This window comes from Callorhinus ursinus, unplaced genomic scaffold, assembly GCF_003265705.2.
Source record: "Callorhinus ursinus isolate GAN/ISIS: 27379988/994484 unplaced genomic scaffold, GSC_fseal_2.0 scaffold4, whole genome shotgun sequence".
In the NCBI taxonomy this organism is placed as follows: Eukaryota; Metazoa; Chordata; class Mammalia; order Carnivora; family Otariidae; genus Callorhinus; species Callorhinus ursinus.
Genome location: NW_027397066.1, coordinates 115,682,324 through 115,702,515, shown reverse-complemented (window position 1 = coordinate 115,702,515; position 20,192 = coordinate 115,682,324). Strand labels below are relative to the sequence as shown.

At 40.1% G+C, this 20,192-nt stretch overlaps 1 long non-coding RNA gene across 1 annotated transcript in view; it reads left to right on the top strand.

Moving 5' to 3' along the window:
• The window catches only part of LOC141372509 (uncharacterized), a 36,632-nt gene that overhangs the window by 3,210 nt on the left and 13,230 nt on the right, over positions 1-20,192 (top strand). The window contains exon 2 of the long non-coding RNA XR_012377777.1: positions 5,247-5,314. This is a non-coding gene — a long non-coding RNA (uncharacterized lncRNA). The remainder of the gene's footprint in view (positions 1-5,246; positions 5,315-20,192) is intronic.

Below are 20,192 nucleotides of genomic sequence, written 5' to 3'. Positions count from 1 at the left end.
AAAATGTCTGTTCATGTCTTCTGCCCATTTTTTGATTGGATCTTTTGTTCTTTGGGTGTTGAGTTTAAGAAGTTCTTCCTAGATTTTGGATACTAGCCCTTTATCTGATATGTCATTTGCAAATATCTTCTCCCATTCTGTCGGCTGTCTTTTGGTTTTGTTGACTGTTTCCTTTGCTGTGCAAAAGCTTTTTATCTTGATAGGGTCCCAGTAGTTCATTTTTGCCCTTGCTTCCCTTTCCTTTGGTGATTTTCTAGGAAAAAGTTGCTGCGGCTGAGGTCGAAGAGGTTGCTACCTGTGTTCTCCTTTAGGATGTTGATGGACTCCTGTCTCACATTTAGGTCTTTCAACCATTTTGAGTCTATTTTTGTGTGTGGTGTAAGGAAATGGTCCAGTTTCATTCTTCTGCATGTGGCTGTCCAATTTTCCCAACACCATTTGTTGAAGAGACTGTCTTTTTGCCATTGGACATTCTTTCCTGTGTTATTGAAGATTAGTTAACCATAGAGTTGAGGGTCCATTTCTGGGCTCTCTATTCTGTTCCATTGATCAATGTGTCTGTTTTTGTGCCAGTCCCATACTGTCTTGATGATGACAGCTTTGTAATAGAGCTTGAAGTCCGGATTGGGATGCCGCCAGCTTTGCTTTTCTTTTTCAACATTCCTCTGGCTATTCGGGGTCTTTTCTGGTTCCACACAAATTTTAGGATTATTTGTTCCATTTCTTTGAAAAAAGTGGATGGTATTTTGATGGGGATTGCATTGAATGTGTAGATTGCTCTAGGTAGCATTGACATCTTCACAATATTTGTTCTTCCAATCCATGAGCATGGTGCATTTGGTCCAGTGTGTCATTTAAGTCTTTATTTCCTTGTTGATCTTTTGCTTAGATGATCTGTCCATTTCAGTGAGGGGGGTGTTAAAGTCCCCCACCATTATTGTATTGTTGTCAATGTGTTTCTTTGCTTTTGTTATTAATTGCCTTATATAATTGCCTTGCTCCCATGTTAGGGGCATAGATATTTACAATTGTTAGATCTTCTTGTTGGATAGACCCTTTAAGTAGGATATAGTGTCCTTCCTCATCTCTTATTACAGTCTTTGGTTTAAAATCTAATTTGTCTGATATAAGGATTGCCACCCCAGCCTTCTTTTGGTGTCCATTAGCATGGTAAATGGTTTTCCACCCCCTCACTTTCAATCTGGGGGTGTCTTTGGGTCTAAAATGAGTCTCTTGCAGACAGCATATCCAGGGTCTTTTCTTTTCATTGAATCTGATAGCCTGTATCTTTTGATTGGGGCATTTAGCCCATTTACATTCAGGGTAACTATTGAAAGATATGAATTTAGTGCCATTGCATTGCCTGTAAGGTGACTGTTACTGTATATTGTCTACGTTCCTTTCTGGTCTATGTTGCTTTTAGGCTCTCTCTTTGCTCAGAGGACCCCTTTCAATATTTCTTGGAGGGCTGGTTTTGTGTTTGCAAATTCCTTTAGTTTTTGTTTGTCCTGGAAGCTTTTTATCTTTCTTTCTATTTTCAATGAGAGCCTAGCTGGATATAGTATTCTTGGCTGCATATTCTTCTCATTTAGTGCTCTGAATATATCATGCCAGTCCTTTCTGGCCTGCCAGGTCTCTGTGGATAGGTCTGTTGCCAATCTAATGTTTCTACCATTGTAGGTTACAGATCTCTTCTCCCAAGCTGCTTTCAGGATTTTCTCTTTGTCTCTCAGACTTGTAAGTTTTACTATTAGATGTTGGGGTGTTGACCTATTTTTATTGATTTTGAGAGGAGTTCTCTGTGCCTCCTGGATTTGGATGCCTGTTTCCTTCCCCAAATTAGGGAAGTTCTCTGCTATAATTTGTTCCAATATACCTTCTGCCCCTCTCTCTCTTTCTTCTTCTTCTGGGATCCCAATTATTCTAATGTTGTTTCATCTTATGGTATCACTTATGTCTCGAATTCTGCCCTCGTGATCCAGTAGTTGTTTATCTTTTTCTCAGCTTCTTTATTGTCCATCATTTGGTCTTCTATATTGCTAATTCTCTCTTCTGCCTCATTTATCCTAGCAGTTAGAGCCCCCATTTTTTATTGCACCTCATTAATAGCCTTTTTGATTTTGACTTGGTTAGATTTTAGTTCTTTTATTTCTCCAGAAATGGTTTCTCTAATAACTTCCATGTTCTTTTCAACCCCAGGTAGTATCTTTAAAATCATCATTCTGAACTCTAGTTCCGACATCTTAGTAATGTCTGTATTGAGTAGGTCGCTGGCAGTTAGTACTATCTCTTGTTCTTTTTGTTGAGGTGATTTTTTCCGTCCTGTCATTTTGTCCAGAGCAGAATAGATGAATGAGAGAACAAAATGCTAACAGGGTACCAACGTCCCCAGAAAATATACACTAAACAAATCAGAAAAGACCTGAAACCGGGGGAAAGAAAGAAAAAAGAAAAAGATAAAAACAAAGAAAAACAGAATAAAACAAAAAAACCAGAATATGATCAAATATGTTCGGGCTGGTGCATAGATCGGGCCACATACTAGATTTAGGGTGTATTTTGGTCTATTAGAAGAAAGTGCATCCCAAAATTTTAAAGAAAGAAAAAAACTTATATATGTATAAAAATAAGGGTTAATACGATGAAGGGATGGAATATGACTGTAAAGATGAAAATTATAAAAGATTTTATAAAAGGAATTGATAAGATAAGAAGATGTTTCAAAAAAGAAAGAAGAGGATTTAAAAAGAAAAAAGAAAGAAAAGAAAAAGGAGAGAATGTGATCAGGCAGGAGACTAGAACAAAGCCATACACTAGAGATTTAGGGTATATTTTGATCTGTTAGAAGAAAGTGTATCTCAAAATTTTAAAGAGAGAACAACTTATATATATATGCCAAAAATAAGGGTAACTACTATGAAGAGATAGAATATGACTCTAAAAATGAAATATAAAAATGTTTTTTTAAAAAAGGGATTGATAAGATGTTGGTTGAAAAAGGGAAAAAGAAAAATTCAAAAAAAAAGAGGCAGTTAAGAAAATTAACTTTGAAAGACTAAAGAATCATGGGAAAAAAGCCATGGATTCTATGTGCAGTATTCCCCCAGCCCTGGCGTTCTGCCATTCTCTTTGATCGGTAAACTTGGTCTTGGCTGGCGGTTCTTGCTGACCTTCTGGGGGAGGGGCCTGTTGCCGTGGTCCCCAAATGTCTTTGCCGGAGGTGGAATTGCCCCACCCTTGCCCAGTCCAGGCTAAGTAATCTGCTGGGGTTTGCTCTCGGGAGCTTTTGTTCCCTGCCAGCTTTCCGTACAGCTGTGGAGGACAAGAGGGAAAATGGAAGCCTCCCAATCTCCGTCCCAGAGGAGCCGAAAACTTGGGGCCCCACTCCTCAGTGCGCCCCCAGAGAAAAGCAGTCAATCACTCCCATCTCCTGGGTCTCCGGCCGCACTCCGTGCTCACCCAGCCTGTGACCGAGCATTTCTATCTCTGGCGCACGACCCTGTGTGGAGTCTCCAAACCCAGCAGATCCCTGCGGTGTGCTCTCGCGCCGCTCCTCCCAGGGGAGGAAGGAGAGTCTCCCCAAATCTGCCGCTTGTTGGGTCCCTGCTGGAGGAGCAGTGGCCTGACTGCCGCAGATCACGGTTTATGGCAACCCCGAGCTGAGAGCTTGCTCCTCGGCTCCGTCTCTGCAGCCGGCTTCCCCGCTCCGATACCTGGGAGCTCTGCCGCACTCAGGCACCCCCGGTCTTTCTGTGACCCCGAGGGTCCTGAGACCACACTGTCCCGCGAGGTTTCCACCCCCCCCCGCTGAGCCACTGGAGCGACGTCCCTCAGCGGAGCCGACTTCTAAAAGTTCTGATTTTGTGCTCCGCGGCTCTATCACTTGCCAGAAGCGGCCGACAGAGGCTCCCTCCCCCGCCGTCTATCCTCCCGAATATTGCCACGGATTCACTTCTCCACACGTCCTACCTTCCAGTAAGTGGTCGCTTTCTATTCAGAGAGTTGTTGCTATTCTTTTCTTCGATCTCCTGTTGAGTTCGTAGGTGATCAGAATGGTTTGATCCCTATCCAGCTGAATTCCTGGGGCTAGACAAAATCCAGGTCTCCTACAACTCCGCCAAGTTTTCGGCTCCTCTGGGGCGGAGATTGGGAGGCCTCTGCCATGTTGCTCCGCCCCTTTCTCCTTTTTTTTTTTTCTTAGAAGCTACAGCAGGTATTTCTCATGAAAACAAAATACAAGAAACTTTTTATACTGCTTGAATGAAATCTGGAACTGGCTAAAAATATGTCCTTGTACAATAATCTCAACTTGGTTAACTGCAACACTCAACGTCTACTGGGGGTTGGTACTTTTAGAACTGAACATGAACTCAACTCCCCAAAGACATCTGAGAAAGGTCTCAAACCAAATGCTGCTTTAAAATATAGATCATATCTGTGTGTAGTTGTGTTCCTGTACCCTTTAAAAACATTTCCTTTAGGAGTAGACGTCTGTGAACAGCAATGAATGGAACAACAAAGAAACTATTTTTCAGACACCTAAGGCAAACACATGTCATTGGAAAAAAATCACAAGAAAGATAACACTTGTCTAAAGAATATACTATTATCCCATTCCTCTACCTTTTGGAATGGTAAGAGCCTACTGCTGTAAATCAATGAAGTTTATGTCATCATTTCCAAAGTGGTCCACAAGCTCAGGATATTTGTTAAAAATGCAGATCCCTGGGCCTAACTTCAGATCTTCTGAATGCAGAATCGGATTCTGCTTTTTCAGTGAGCATCTCTAATTAAATATTTGCAACTGAAGTTTGAAAGCTACTAGCAAATTAGGTTGAAGGGAAAAGGCTGCTTGTAGCTTTCCTTGGGATTAGAAAGGAAGCTCTTTCAAGAACGATAGGTTAAAAACTAGCTGAAAGTGTCATCTATCCTTCCCACCTTAAATTTCCAGAAACTTTTCCTGTACCCAGGTATCCTGTGAGGATTTGCTTCTAGATTTATCAATTAATTAAGAAAGTAAATGATGGCCCTGAAACTTATTTTCATGCTTAAGGTCATAAGTAACTTTTTCAGAGCTCATAACCATCCCATGGGTCTTAGAATTTTTCAGTACTTGTAAGCATATAAATAATGAAAAAACAAGCAGTTTTTCTTCCTTTGAAACTAAAAAGAAGGATTTATATTTAACAAAAGTAGAATAGATGTCATTTTAAATATAATGAGTAACATACTTTCTTTGTGCCTAGGTGTTAGTATTTCTTCGAGCATTACTGTCACTTGAACCTTGACTTCCATTCCAAAACCTGTAGTAGAAGTAAGTAATACTATCCTTTGAATAAAGATATATATTTTTATAATAAGTACTTATTGAAATAGTTTTCAAAGTTTTATTTATCTGTTTTTCAGAAGTAAAATTAGTTTTAAACACTATCTCACATGGAAATTCAATATGCAACATAGATAAAAATAAAGCTCCTTAGCTGAAGTGTGTGTGTGTGTGTGTGTGTGTGTGTGCGCGCGCGCGTGCACACGTGTTGGGAGCGGTGAGGCCCAGAGCCAACTGGCTCAGTTATTTTATTCTCCTAGAGTAAAAATCAGCAAACTATAGTCCATGGCTAAATCCTACCACATCCTGTTTTTGCAAATCATGTTTTACTGAATACAGATAGCCATACCCATTTATTTATGTATTGTTGATAGCTGTTTTGGTGCTACAATATCAGAGTTGAGAAGTTTCAGATAGAAACCTATTTAGGCAAAATCTAAATAGAATATTTGCTATCTGGCCCTTTCCAGAAAAAAGTTTGTTTATCACTCTTCTAGAGGGGGATGGTGTTTGAGATGCATATCTCCTTGGGCCTTGAGGTGCAGGTCATCTCTGTCCAAACTATTTACTACAGTATGCTTTGCAGATATTATTATTATTTATATTATTTACATTATTATTGTTATTTATATTCTTTTCTGTGCATTCCATGCCTTGAAAAGGTGAAAAAACCCTTCCTTAGGAGCATGATTCAGCTATTATAAAGCTGGCCTTGAATTTCCTAATATATTAAATGACAGTGCATGATGTAATTCTTATGGAATATTTTGGGCATATTTCTTCCCAGTATTTTTAAGTCCACATGGTTTGATTTTATCTTTTCCCTAGGAAAGATTGTTTTTTGACACAGGTTTATATGTAAACAGTATTAATTATTTCCTTTTTCCCTAGCCTTTAGCTAGTGGAGGTGGGTCCTTCTAATCAATGGCCAGATCAGTAAGATTTTGAGGACAGGGTCATAGAAGACTACTCTCTCTTTCATGTCCTTTTTAATATGTTAAGAACAGGCAGACAAAATATGTGAATTGTCTTATCAGTAATGGGTCCTAGTGACAAGAAGTTAAAACCTAGTCATTTATATCTTACAAGATTGGTTTAAACCCAATATGCCCAATCCAGCATACTTTTTAGTACCCATGAAATATATTTGTTTAATCAATGGTGTTCTGTGACTTAGCTATGTTTCTCCGCCTGGTCTTGTGTATAAGGAGAGCCAACTTGCCTTTGAAAAGTTGTTCCTTAAAGGTGACAATTTGGATCACCCTGCAGTAGGTGGAGGGCAAAGCCTATTTCTTTTCCAATTAAGTGCATCATTCCTTTGTAACAAGGTCACACAAGCAGGGTCATGTGGGGGGAAATACACTGAACTGTCGAATTTCTAGTCTCCTTAAGAAATCCATCCTATTTTATTTAATAAGTACTTGTGAGTTGCTAACTCTAGACACTAAGCTTGGCGATGCAGGGCTAATAAAGTCATGTGACCGTTACTGATGGTCTGAAATGATGATGTAGAACAAGAGAAGTGATCTCTCTGGCTGGTAGTGCATTAGGCTTAATCAAAATCTTTGTAGTATAGACTAAAGGAGACATTCTAGGTGCTTCTGAATGATACCATAAACAAAACCCAGTTCCAGTCTGAATTCTACATCCTGTGCACTAGTACTGGTATCCTGAACGTTAAGGGTGTTGCTGTTCATAATTGCTTTTGACGGTACTCAAGAGAGAACTATCTTTTCCTTCCTGGGACTTATCACTACAGTTTACTCCTAGATCTTGACCTGGACCCATAAGAAGGCCCATTTTAGCAGAGAAATAGCTCATTGTAATGCCTCGCCTGTCAGGAGAGAAAATGGAATTAGTTACTCCTCATAGTACTTAGACTTTTAAAGTAGAGGCCCATTTTGGGGGCATATAGTGGACCAAGACTAAAGTAGAGGTGCCAACCACTCATCCCATTAACAGTCACCTGTAGGCCCAAGACAAGATATGTTCAGTTTCCAGATGTCCTTCACTGGGCTGAGACTGGCTGGCAGTGGGCACCATATCAGTCATGCCTCCTGGCCTGCAGCTTGTCTACTGCTGGGCTTCTATCCAAAAGACAAAGAGTTGAATTGATTTTCAGAGCACCTTCCACAGGAGCCAAGTGTGCTCTAGCCAGAGACCGGTTTCTGGTCCTCTTACAGTGGTTTTTCAGTCCCTCCAGCATTAGGGTGAGAGCCTGATCCTTGCTAATCCACCTCTCTCAAGGTGGCCACATCAGAAAGTGGCTAACTAATAGCTGTCTCATTCCTTCCACCTGAGAACGTTCTATAAACAGAGGCACTTCTTGTTGGATGCTTTGTCCTTCCTAGCAAAGCAAAATGTGGTGAACGCTCAAATGCAAAGATAAAAGATCTATTGCCATTCATTTCCTTTTCTCAAATACATAACAAACTTAAAAACAAGGTCCTTATTTTCCTTTATCCTAAGGTAAGATAATCAAAACGGTATGAAGAAATTCTCTTGTCCCCTAATAGCTCATGATCTGTTAAGTGAGATAGCACTGTGATGATCAACGCTTGACGAATAGTGCTGTCAGGAAATAACAAGTAGCTCCCTAGTTGTCAACTCCTCTCATGGAGGATCAGGATGTTTCCTCTTCCTCAGAGATACACTTCGGGGTTCCTCAGTGGGCACAGGACACTAGGTAGGGTTAAAAATGTGCCAAGTGGTTTTTAACTTCCACATTTTATTAAAATGGAATTTCACTGTGAAACAACAAAGGAGAATGGAAAATATAATTTTAGCAGGTTTTTTATCAAAATTTTTAAAAAAGTTTCTTTTCAATCAGAAACCTCCAACTTGCTTACTTTTCATAACACACCTGATCCCTTCACTGAGAAATTTATGTCCCTCAGTCTCTGTGTTACTTGTGTAGCAATTTACAAAAGAAAGATTTTCATAATTAAAGAGCCTTTTTTCCCCCTATAAAAGTACCCTAAAAAAAAAAAAACAAAAACAAACCAAAGTAGCCTACAGCACTGAAACAGGAACATCGTTTCCTTCTCTCCCTTCAAACCTTTCTCTATCCTTGATCATAATTGCCTAATTGCACCCATTCTTTATATATCCCTCTGTGCCTTCTTAGCAGTTCCCCAGGTGGTTAGAAATGTTATTTGAAAGACACAGATACAGATGCATGTTATGCAATTAATAGGCCTTCACTAAGTGGAACCAGTAGACCATTAAAATGAATTCGTGCTGTCCAAGCTCTCTCTCTCCATCTTTCTTTCTCCGGCAGTAACTTGACCCCGTGGCTAAAGAGATATGAAAATCCTGCTCTTCAATCCCACTCTGTCCTAAGCGCCAAGGAAGAACAGGCCACAGATAATGATTTCTTGCTCTCAGCAGCAAATGTGCAAATACTTCCATCCTAAGTACGCATCCTGTCGATGCTCCTGAATCAGGAGTTGCACCATGTACAATCGAAAATGGAATAATTTGCCTACTCCAACCCAGAGAGAGGCCGTATCTTGCAATAAATGGCCTGGCCGGATAAATAATAAAGTAAAAATGGACCCGAAGCTGCTGGGATTTTTGTTTGCAGGAAATAGGATAACTCTAAGCAATTTATGGTGCTGTTTTCCAGCCAGAGTCCGGGGGCTATTTAGTTAGTAATGGCAATAACAGAAACGACTTCACGTCAAGATGGAGCCACAAGTGCTAGGCAGAAAGAGAGCAACAAATATTAAAAGATGTCAACTGCCAGCATGAGTTGCTTTTGCCTTGTGGTGCTGGGAAAATGGAGCGTGCTAGGAGCCCAGGCGGTGAGAGGAGCGGCCTTCTGGAAACCTCCAAGGCCCACAACAGCTCAGATCCCCTGGGTCCCCGAGATACTTGCTGGGGAAAGAGAGAAAGAATAATTTATGAGCACCGGAGGCCTGATCTGTTAACACATTATTTTTTTTTGTCAGGCGAGGTAATTACTGACCTGACAATATTATGGATATACATTCAGAGTAACAAACATTCCTGGGGTGATGGCAGGAAGTACAGGTTTCAGGTTGCCAAAGTGACCAGTCTACTCTTGCACATGTCCTGGAGCAGAAAGGAAGAAATGCTGAACTTTCTGAGGTGTTAAAATACAAGGGAGATTATCTCCCCAGAAATTTCTCCAAAGATTATGCAGTGGCAAATTTTCAAACCTTCCCAATATCAGATCGTACTCGTGAGATAATAGTATTAGTAGCTTCTACTTATTGAGTGCTTGCAAGGTGCAGGCGTGCCAAAGGATTTATGTGCTTTATTTTATTCAATACTCATAGTGACCTTCTGAGGCAGGTGCCATTATTATCTGCATTTTATCGATGAGTGAATAAGGCATAGGAGACTAAATAACTGGGAAACAACATTGGTACATGTGGTGTCAGGAGTCAGACCCAATTTTGTCTGATTCCAGAGCTTGCGCTTGAACCACCAGGCCATATTGTCTCATGTATTAATAACAGTAAAACCACAAATAACAATTCTAGCATTCTCAGCTAACATTTATTCAGTGCTACCGTAACAAACAACCCCAAGTGCTTAGTGTTATAACACAATACAATACTTTTGTTTTTTCTTTTTCTTTTTTTTTTCTTTTTTCGGCCACCACATGTCATAGCCCAGTCAGGTTAGCAGAGGGCAGGTGTGTGGTAGAGTAAAGGGGTTCTGCTTCATGTAGTCATTCAGAGCCCCAGGCTTCTTCCCAGTGAATGTTCAACATGTGGAGTCCAAAGTTATCAAACGAGGAAAGGGAGAGATGATGAGAAAGGCACACCTGCTCCTAACTGCCTTAGTCTAGGAACTGACACAAGCCTTGGACTCACCCTCTGTTGTTGGTAATTAGTTACATGGCCCACCTAGATAAAGGGTTGCGGCAAAATGTAGAGTACCTGTGCCCAGTGGGAGTAAAACATTTGGTGAGTGTCCAGTTCATCCCTGACTTGGCATTTTACCTGCATTAGCTCTATTTCACACCAGCTTTATGAAGTTATTATTCCCGTGATAAAGATGAGGAGACAGAATAGGGAGGCTCCGCTATCTTAAGATCACATAGTCAGTAAATGTTAGAGGTGGGATTTTGAGGGGAAACTGATAGAATCTCTCACACAACAAAAACGAAAATTTGGGTGCCTGGGTGGCTCAGTCGGTTAAGCGACTGCCTTTGGCTCAGGTCATGATCCCGGGGTCCTGGGATCGAGTCCCACATCAGGGTCCCAGCTCAGCGGGGAGCCTGCTTCTCCCTTTGACCTTTTCCCCTCTCATGCTGTTTCTCTCTCTCTCTCTCTCTCAAATAAATAAATAAGATCTTTAAAATAAATAAATAAATAAAAAAAAACGAAAATTTGTAAAAAGCCTTTCTACTGTATTTATTGATCACTTAATGGAGTCATCACCAGCATTTTCCTCTACAATCATTCCCTATATCCGATAGCTTGTTCTCAGTCTCTGCCCATTTAGTGTAGCTCTCCGAATGAGCTTTGTTCTTCCTTATCTCTGGGCCTTTGCGTGAGCTGCTGTTCCTGTTTCTCAACTGGGGTCCCTCTGATGTATGCTTCACATCTCAGCTGAGATACCACTTCTCCAGAAACTCTCCTCTGATTTCAAAACCTGGGTTAGGGATTCTTCTCTAAGCTTCCTTAGCATCCCGGATTTCCCTTAACATAGCACTTGCTGCACTACGTTTTTTGACTTTTGATGAATGGATCGGTCTCCTTTGATGTAGGCTAAGTTCCATCTGGGTGGAGATTTTGTTTAGCTCGGTCATCTCTGTATCCTAGCATCTAAGGTTCCCGGCACATAGCAAGAGTTCAAAAAATATTTGTTAAACGAATGAATGAATAGTGACTCCCCCAGCATTCTGAACCTACCCTTACCCATCCATGACTGTAGCCTGAATAAGTTGCTATTCCTTCTCTTATGTATCTGAACTATCCGAGTGAGCCTGAGTACTTAAATGTGACAGGCACTGTATGAAGTCCTGGACAGATTCAAAGAAGAAAAACACTCATCCTGAAACCCCAAGGAGCTCCCAGTCTGGGGATTGATAGAGATCTGTACCTCTGAATTATATGATATGATCTATGCCACTGGAGTGGGATGTGAGAATGAGGTCTTACAAGAGCTCAGGGAAAGGAGGGGTTGGGGAAGAAGCTGCGTGGGGAAAGGGACCTATGAACCAGACTTTAACATATTAAATAGAGATAGAAAGGAAGGTCATCCAAGGCATAGTAGAGCATATCACACAGGACAAACTGGGAAGAAAGAAAGATTTCCCTTTTGAAGAATACAAGACAAACAACCCAACAGGCAATGATTTGAAGAGATATTTCATGAAAGAAGATGTAGGAATGGCCAATAATACATGCAATGATGCTTGACATCATTAGACATGAGGAAAAGACAAATTAAGATCACAGCGGGACATATCTGTGTACCCACTCGAATGGTGAAGATTAAAGAGAATTACATGCCAAGTGCTGGCTGGCGAGCGAGTGGAAGACCTGAACCCTCGTGCACTGCTGGTGGGAATATAATGGTCTAATCATTTGGGAAAAGAGCTTGGCCGTCTCTTATAGGATTAAACATATCTTTTCCCTAAGACTCAGAAATTTCACTCCTAGATATTTATACAAGAGAAATGAAAATATATATCCTCCCAAAGATTTTTACACATGTGTTCCTAGCAGATTTATTCAAAATAGTCAAATTCCTCAAGTAACCCAAATGTTCCTCAATAGGAAAATGGATAAACAAATTGTAGTATATCCATATAATGAACTGTTTCTCAGGAATGAAAAGAAACTACTTCCATACCCAACAGCATGGCTGACCTCAACGCATTATTCTGAGTGAAAGAAGGCAGACATAATGAATATAAGCTGTATTATTGCATTTATATAGTATTTTAGAAGGGGCAAAACTAATCTATAGTGATAGGAAGGCAATTCGTGGTTACCTGGGGTCAGAGGTTGGGAGTGAACGACTAAATGGTCATTAGTGAGAATTTGGAGGTGATGAAAATATTCTTGATTTTGCTAATAGTTAACATTGCTGCATATATCTGTTAAAATATCAAACTATATCTTGGGTAGCAGAAACACTGAAGTCCATTACAGAGATTATTCTTGATTGAAGCAAACAGGACTAGTTGATTCCCAAACACCGTGTGCATTAGAGTCTTTGATAACACTGTTCCCTCTGCCAGGAATGTCCTGCCCGCCCCATCTTTGTTGGATGAAGTTCTACCAGCTTTCATCACATCCTTTCAATGATGTCAATCTAATTAGATGATCTTGAGCTGCCCTGCCTCTGAACCTTATAATTATTTTCTATCTTTCTTTCAGGCTTTTTTTTTTTATTCTGCTTTATATTCTATTTATTTGTGCCCCTTACTTGTATTGTTCTCCAGTGACCTATAAGCTGCCCAAGGGCAAGGGCTCTCTACCTTCAAGAGCACATTGCCAACAATGCATGTGAGAGTGGGTGTTCAGGATAGGTTTGCTGACATCAATCAATTGCAATGAATTGTTTTGCAAGTCTGATCTGAGACATGTGCGAAATCGTTTTTTTTTTTTCTTCACATGGAGATACATTTGAAAGAGACCCACTGTTTTTCACTGTTGTTTGTACCAGGTGTTCACAATGGAATCAGGAGGATTTGCCCTTGGATTAGATTTTAAAATTGAAACAGCTACATGTGAGCTGAGCCCAGAAAGATATATGACAGCTGTATAGAGGCATGTGGTGGTTGGGTCATGAAATGAAAGGGTTGCTAATGTAAAACTATTATTTGTTCTGGAGACCTTCTAAAACAAAAGAAAAATAATTTTGCATTTGTAAAACATGAAAGTTGATAGATGGTAATTACTTTTTGCTTGACTGCAATTATGACTTCATAACACAATACAGTATATTAATGACTATGCTGTGTTAATTGGAGAAACAGGTGTATTAAGAATATCTATTAACTGCCAAATTCTATACAGATATTTGTTATTTTAAGAAGGCTTTTTCACATATATTACTTTATTTAACCATGTTTCCAGGTCTTATAAGTCTCATAAACTGCAAGAGATATTTTAATCCTCAAGAAGAATCTTTTCCATAATTAAAAAGTTATTTGGATAAATAACTTAACCTTAGTTTCTTTACCTGTGAAACAGAATAATAAATGTTTCCGGGTGATGTATAGATAGCAGATCTACGCACAGAACCTATCTTTACAAAGGATAAACCTTAACTCTAATTATCTGTCTAACTCTTAGCCATGTAATTGCTAGTGCATATAATTGTGCTTTCTCCGCCACCAGAATTCAATATATATGTTTATAAGGCTTAAGGCTATAGGTACTAGCTTGAATAAAGTAGTAAGTTTATAATAAAATGTATCAAGCAACATGGAAAAAAAGGACTATCTATGAGATTTTAACACTGGTAATGTATTTGCATCCTTAACTCTAATGGAAAATGGCATGAAACATTATTTTTCCATGCCATGCTTTTATCCTCAAAGCCAAAGAATTTGAGCAGTGAGCTTATAGCTTATCAACACAGAGAATCAACTAATTGACAGATTTTTTTATACAATTTGTTGCAAGAGATGCTAAACTTGAGATTGGAAAGATGAAAATGCTGTAACCCCTGGTTACAGAGGAGAGAAAACTAACCCTATGGCTCTCTCCTAGTGCCTTCCGACCATCACTGTCTTGGCCGTAAGGTTGCTAAAAGGTGTTCTGGGTGTTAAGTAGATGTAGACATGGAATTAAATTTTGGATTTTATGATTTTAGAGCCCAAACTTTTTTTCTGGTTTTATCAGGCCTTTGTGTGCTTCTCTGCATCTGTGTCTGTTTCTCAGTTGTGTTGAGGGACATCATCACATTATACCCCTTGGGATAGCGGATCAGAGAAACTGGAGAACACAGTTAATGGCAGCTCCCCTAGCTTCTCTCTCTTTTTAAAAAAAGATTTTATTTATTTATTTGACAGAGAGAGAGACAGCAAGAGAGGGAACACAAGCAGGGGGAGTGGGAGAGGGAGAAGCGGGCTCCCCGCGGAGCAGGGAGCCCGATGCGGGGCTCGATCCCAGGACCCTGGGATCAGGACCTGAGCAGAAGGCAGATGCTTAACCACAGAGCCACTCAGGCAACACCCTACCTTCTCTTTTTCACACATCATGCTCAGTGTTCCCCGCTGGCATACTAGTGAGGATCCTGAAGTAATCATCACAATGAAAGTAGCCAACATTTATTGAGTGCCAGTTGTATGCCGAGCCCTTTGCATACAATCCTATAGGTGGGTATTATCATTATTCTCCCTTTTTTACAGGTGAGCAAACTGAAACTTGGTTTAAGTAAACTGAGCCAGGTGTACACATTAGTAAATATTAGGATTCAAACCACAAATATTTTTCTTACTTTCAGGTCACTGCTGTGATCTCTGGCCCTAAGATGAGCTTAGAAAGAGCTGAACATATTATCACAATTTAACCAAACAGGACTTAAAAAAACACACCCTGATCTGAAAGCTTTTTGCTCTGGATGGGCACAGTGAATTCATGTATAGCCGAAGTGGGAAGCACTGTTCTTATTTTTCCATCTTCAAATTAAAGTTATAGCCTTTTGAGGCTACATAAATATACAAATATCATCAATATATTTGCCCTCTTAGTCTTTGGACTTGAAAGTTTAGTTTTAACAAAAATCTGTCGATGCACGTTTAACAGATTCAATGTATATACTCCCCATCTTCAGAATGTATAAGGTTGTGATTTTACATATTTGTCATAAATGGCTGCAGCATCCATATATTATTGGAGCGAGCTTTTCTAATGGGGATAAATGTACCGCACTGTGGACTCTCAAGATGGCAAGATACACAACTCGTGCTCAGTGAAGCAGGGGGAAATATATTATCCCTCTGCCATGCTGTGACTTGCATATATTCCGTTTGAGCTTCATGAGGGCATTAAATCCAGAGAGAGATCAAAAGAAAATACAGACACAGACTTCCACTGCTTTTACAGCAGTTTCTGTTGGCTCAACATTATTTGCATAGAGTGCAAAAGGCTCAATTGCTTCTTCAAAAGAGAAATTTTGTTAAAACATTATATTCCATGAGTTTTTTCTCTTGCAGGGGTTACATTTCCCTAAATTGCCTGAAAATCCAGGGAGATTTTTAATAAATGATAACTCAAGGGAAAAAGTTCTACTCCAGTTTAATAATGATGGAGTATGGAACAAAATTTAAAAAGTTACATACAAATTATTGCAATAAGTTCAAAATTGTATTTCCTAAAGACACAGTTTTCACAAAGCTTGCTTCAAATAATTGTTTTTGTCTGGTTTTTTTCCTTCCATTCTTTTGTTGTTAGCACTTTACAAACAAAAATAAAGGTGCCCCAGGTTAATTAATAAATTCTATGGGCAAATACTGTTCACTTTCTTCAGAGTAGCAAAACAAAACAAAAACAAACATAATGTGGGGAGTAATTTTTATAAGAGTTATCATTTTCGATTTTTGTATTCTGCATAGTACAGTAGACTGTTCAAGCCATTGAAATTGTGGAGCAGGGTGAGGGTTCCAGAGGATTATAGAAAGTACTCAGCAATGCCTCTTTGCTTCACATACCAAACTAATCCTGGTGTCAGAACCGTGTTGTCGAACCAGAGAGATCAAGCATTGTGGTTGCCTACCTCTGTGGAAATGTAAGTGTGAAGAGAGGTGTTAAAACTCTGGGTAGCAGTCCTCTTGGCAATACAAAACAAGCTTCAGGATGGCATTAAACTAAGGGATGAAAGCCAGAAATTCTGAATTCTAGCCATTGTAGATTCTACTACTATGACCTCTGAAACAAAGAGATGGCATTTTAAGTGAGAATTTTGCATTTGCACAGGAAACTTGACAGTAGCTTTAGTCTAAAAAAGAGAAAACTGAGGCTGAGGGTCTATCAGTCATGATTAAGTTCAGTCAGCACGATAGAGATATAGTTGTCTCTCACACTGTTGAAGGCTGAAGTTTGTAGTCCAGGGCTGTGGCGGGGGCACTACACAATTGCTAGGGACTCAGGTTCTTTCCACCCGACAACTTTGCCTTTCTTAGGGTGGTTCCAGATGGTCACTGGAACTCTAGCTAACATGGTGAAAAGAATTTAAGAGCAGATAAGGAGTACATGACATGTTCTAATGGAGTTTCCTAGAACCTGCCCGATACCATTTTTCTTTACATCTCATTGACCCTAACTTAATTCCACCATCACATATAGCCGTAAAGGAAGTTTGGAAACATAGTCTTAATTTGGGGAGTCTTCTGCTGAGCTAAGAATCAAAAGTTCTGTTACTGGTCACAAGGGAAGAAAGGATATTGGGGAGGTAACCTCTTATCTCTTTTATGGTGAGATTACATAATTGCTAAGGATCACACAGTCTGCTAATTGTAGAGATTAGAAGTAGGTCTCCTGATGGTACAGTGCTCTTTGAATCAAAGAAAATGACCTTCTAAGCTCAAGGAGGAACAGTTTATGTATAGAGGGAAATGAGAATAAAGGGCATTATGATTTTAAAGTTGGGTTGGAAAGTTTGGTTTTAAGCATTCTTTTACTCGTGCATTTTTGCCTATTACAACACGATTCCCATTCTATTCAGTTTTATTCTCTCTAGTGTAAAATAGAAAAAAAAAAACTTGGAATATAGAGATGATATCCAAGTTTCCCATCCAGCAGCATTGGTGAAGCAATAAGAGGCAGAGAGTCACTTAACTTGTGACTACAAATCTCAAGTGGGCACTGTGTACTGCCTGGAGAGCTGTGAGGTCCCCTGGCCAACTCGCTCCACCACTCTGAGAAACTGTTACCCGTGCCTTCTCTCAGTCCCCTAGCATTTGATACTCTTTCCCCTCACTGTCTGCTGATGACCTTACCTGCGATTTCACTGAAAGAATAAAGACAAACACAAGAGAATTTCTGCCATTCCTGCCATCCCAGATCCACCTGTCACTGGATCCATACACTTGGCTTTCCCTTTCATTACAATGGATGAATTGGCCTGTTTCTTTCGAAGCCCAACTCTACACTCATGCATGGATCCCATCCCTTCTTCCTTCTCAAGGACTTGGCTCCTGCGGTTATGTTCTCTTTCTCCGGCATCATTTTCTCTTTCTTTATACAATCATTCCTACCAGCATTCAAAGATATTCTAAAATCTCCCTTGACAAAATCACCCACTCTCTACCAGATTTCACATCCCCTTTCAGGCATTTTCTTTTCTCACTGAAAGAAGGGTTTTATGTTTTATATTCATTCTTTGGCTCTTTCCGCTCAGGCTTTCATCTCCAGCATCCTTCTTGTTGAGGCTACTAATGGTTCCTATCTTGCCAGAGCCTATTGGCATTTATCAACCTTGATTTTACTTGACCCATTCATTCATTAGTAGCACTTAATCCCATTGTTCACGTCTACTCTCTGGAAGCATATTTTTCACTTGGCTTGGGTAGCTCTATTTACTCTCTTGTGTTCTTCCTATGCAATGGCGGGTTCCCATTCTTCTTTTCTGGGTCCCCTGTCCCTGATCTAACAATTTTGGGGGTGCTCTAGGGCTCAGCCTCTTGGTTGTTTCCTCTCCTTTTCCTGGTCTTTGTCTTTAGGTGATCTCATTCACTATTATGGCTTCATATATCAGCTATATCAAGGTAGTTCTGAATTTACATCTTCAGCCCTTTCCTTTCCTCTGGGCTCCAGATTTGTATGTCTAACTCCCTCTTCAGCATCTCCCCCTGGATATCTAAAAAGCATTTTCAAATTTAACATCTTCAAAAGAGAACTCTTTTGATTCTCGTTTTTCCCAAGCCTTTCTTCCTCTCATTTCATTCTATAGCACCATCATTCACTAAATGAATCAGGTCAAAAACTGGGAATTATCCTTGATGCCTATCTCACAAACCACACATGTAATGTATCAGAAAAGCATAATCTCTAACCTCAAAATATATCTGGGATTTAATCTGTTCCATTGTGTTCACCATTACTTTTCCTAGTACAAGACCTCCATTTAGACTCCTAATTGGCTTTTTTGGCTTCTAATCTTGCCCATCCCATGTCACAAGCTTCAGAGTTATTTGATTGAAATGTAAATCAGGCCATGTAAGTCACTCTTCTGCTCAAAATCCTCCAGTGGATTTATTCAATCAGAATAAAAACCCAGGTCCTTACTGTGGTCTTCAAGGCTCCCTTGGATCTGCCCTCTTCCGGTCCACACGATCTCATCTCCTGCCACTCTCAGCTCTACCACACCGGCTCTTTATTCCTCAAAAATACTTAGTTTGTCGCTACTTCAGGACCTTTGAACACATTATTCCCTTGGCTTGGAGAGCTCTGTCCCCAGATATCCGTAAGGACTGCTTTCCCATTTTATATAAGTCTTCATTCTGATACCACCTTCTCAAATGGGCCTACTGTGGGTATGCACCTTCACATCGATCCCCTTGCCCAGGGTTATTTTAACTCGCAGTGCTTATTACTATACAATGTTGCATTACATGTACACAGGATTTTTTTTTTATTGTCTATCTCCCCTAAAGTGTAAGTTCCATGATGGCAGAAGTTTTGTGTTGTTTATTCTTTTATCCTCTGTGCCTAGAAAGGTTCAAGGTAGTGTGTGTGTGTGTGGTGTGTGTGTGTGGTGGTGTGTGTGTGTGTGTGTGCCTAATATGTGACTGAATGATTCTGAAGCTTTGGAGAGACTTTTGTCAGCTACCTGAATAAAAATAAAAATTTATTTCTGTTTTCATTTAATCTATGCTGGGCTACCTAACCTTTATGCCTTTCCTTTTTCTGGAAGAACAAATCAGTATGCAGCGAGATCAAGAGCAGTTGGGAAGCAAAGGTCAATCTGATGCCCACTCTATAAGCTTTGCATCTCAAAGATGGCACTGTGGCCAGAAACAGATCCATTAGGTGCTTGAGCACAGGCTACACTTCAAACACTGAAAAATAGGGAGAATTATCTTCTGACTCAAGCAATTCACTAGAAAGCCCTGGTTGCAAAGGAACATGTGCAAATTTCATCTTTTCTTTCAAGCTCATCTCTATTTCACAGAGGCATCCGTTCCACACTTGTCGAAATGTATTGGGTTTGAAAATCATTCTCAGGATGTTCGGAGGTGCATCAAGGACACCTGAGGGGGGCGGACAATGTGATTAAGCAGAAAAAGAGACTCAGAGGACCAGGAGAATTTGTTTCTGGCATCCATTTAAAGTCTTTTGTGTGTGTTTGACAGCATTACCTGTGGCACCCATTCCCCCGCCATTTACATAAAAAGCAACATGCATACTTTTCAGCCTCAAGCAACTCCTGACAGGTTTTGGCTGGATAACTTGAAGGAGGGTGAATCACAGCCATTTTTAACGGAGAGGTGAAAACAGCTGTTTAATACCAGAAATGCTATCTTGCCAGAGGGGAAAACATGTTTCCTACGTGTACATCAGTGATCCTGGGTATTAGGAACTTTGTTTCCTGTCTATTATGAATACCTCGGCTGTAGATAAGTTTGACAGTATTCAGTTAAGTTGTTTTAAACAAATTTTGTGACATAATTAACGTCAGTCCTTGTATGCTTCTAACTGAAAAGAACCACTCTTTGGGTTCCATGTACATTTAGCTTGAAGTGTGTAGTTCCAGCTTTGGCCTGCATTCTGTGATTGCTTTCATCCCACTGTAGGGCAGAAATATAAGAAGTGTTAAGTTTTGCCTTTGGCAAGGGGCCAGTTTAGGGTTCGGGCCCCCAGATATCTGAATGCCCTTATCACCACCCCTGCATGGCTTGCTAATCAGTCCTAGGTTGGCTCTGGAC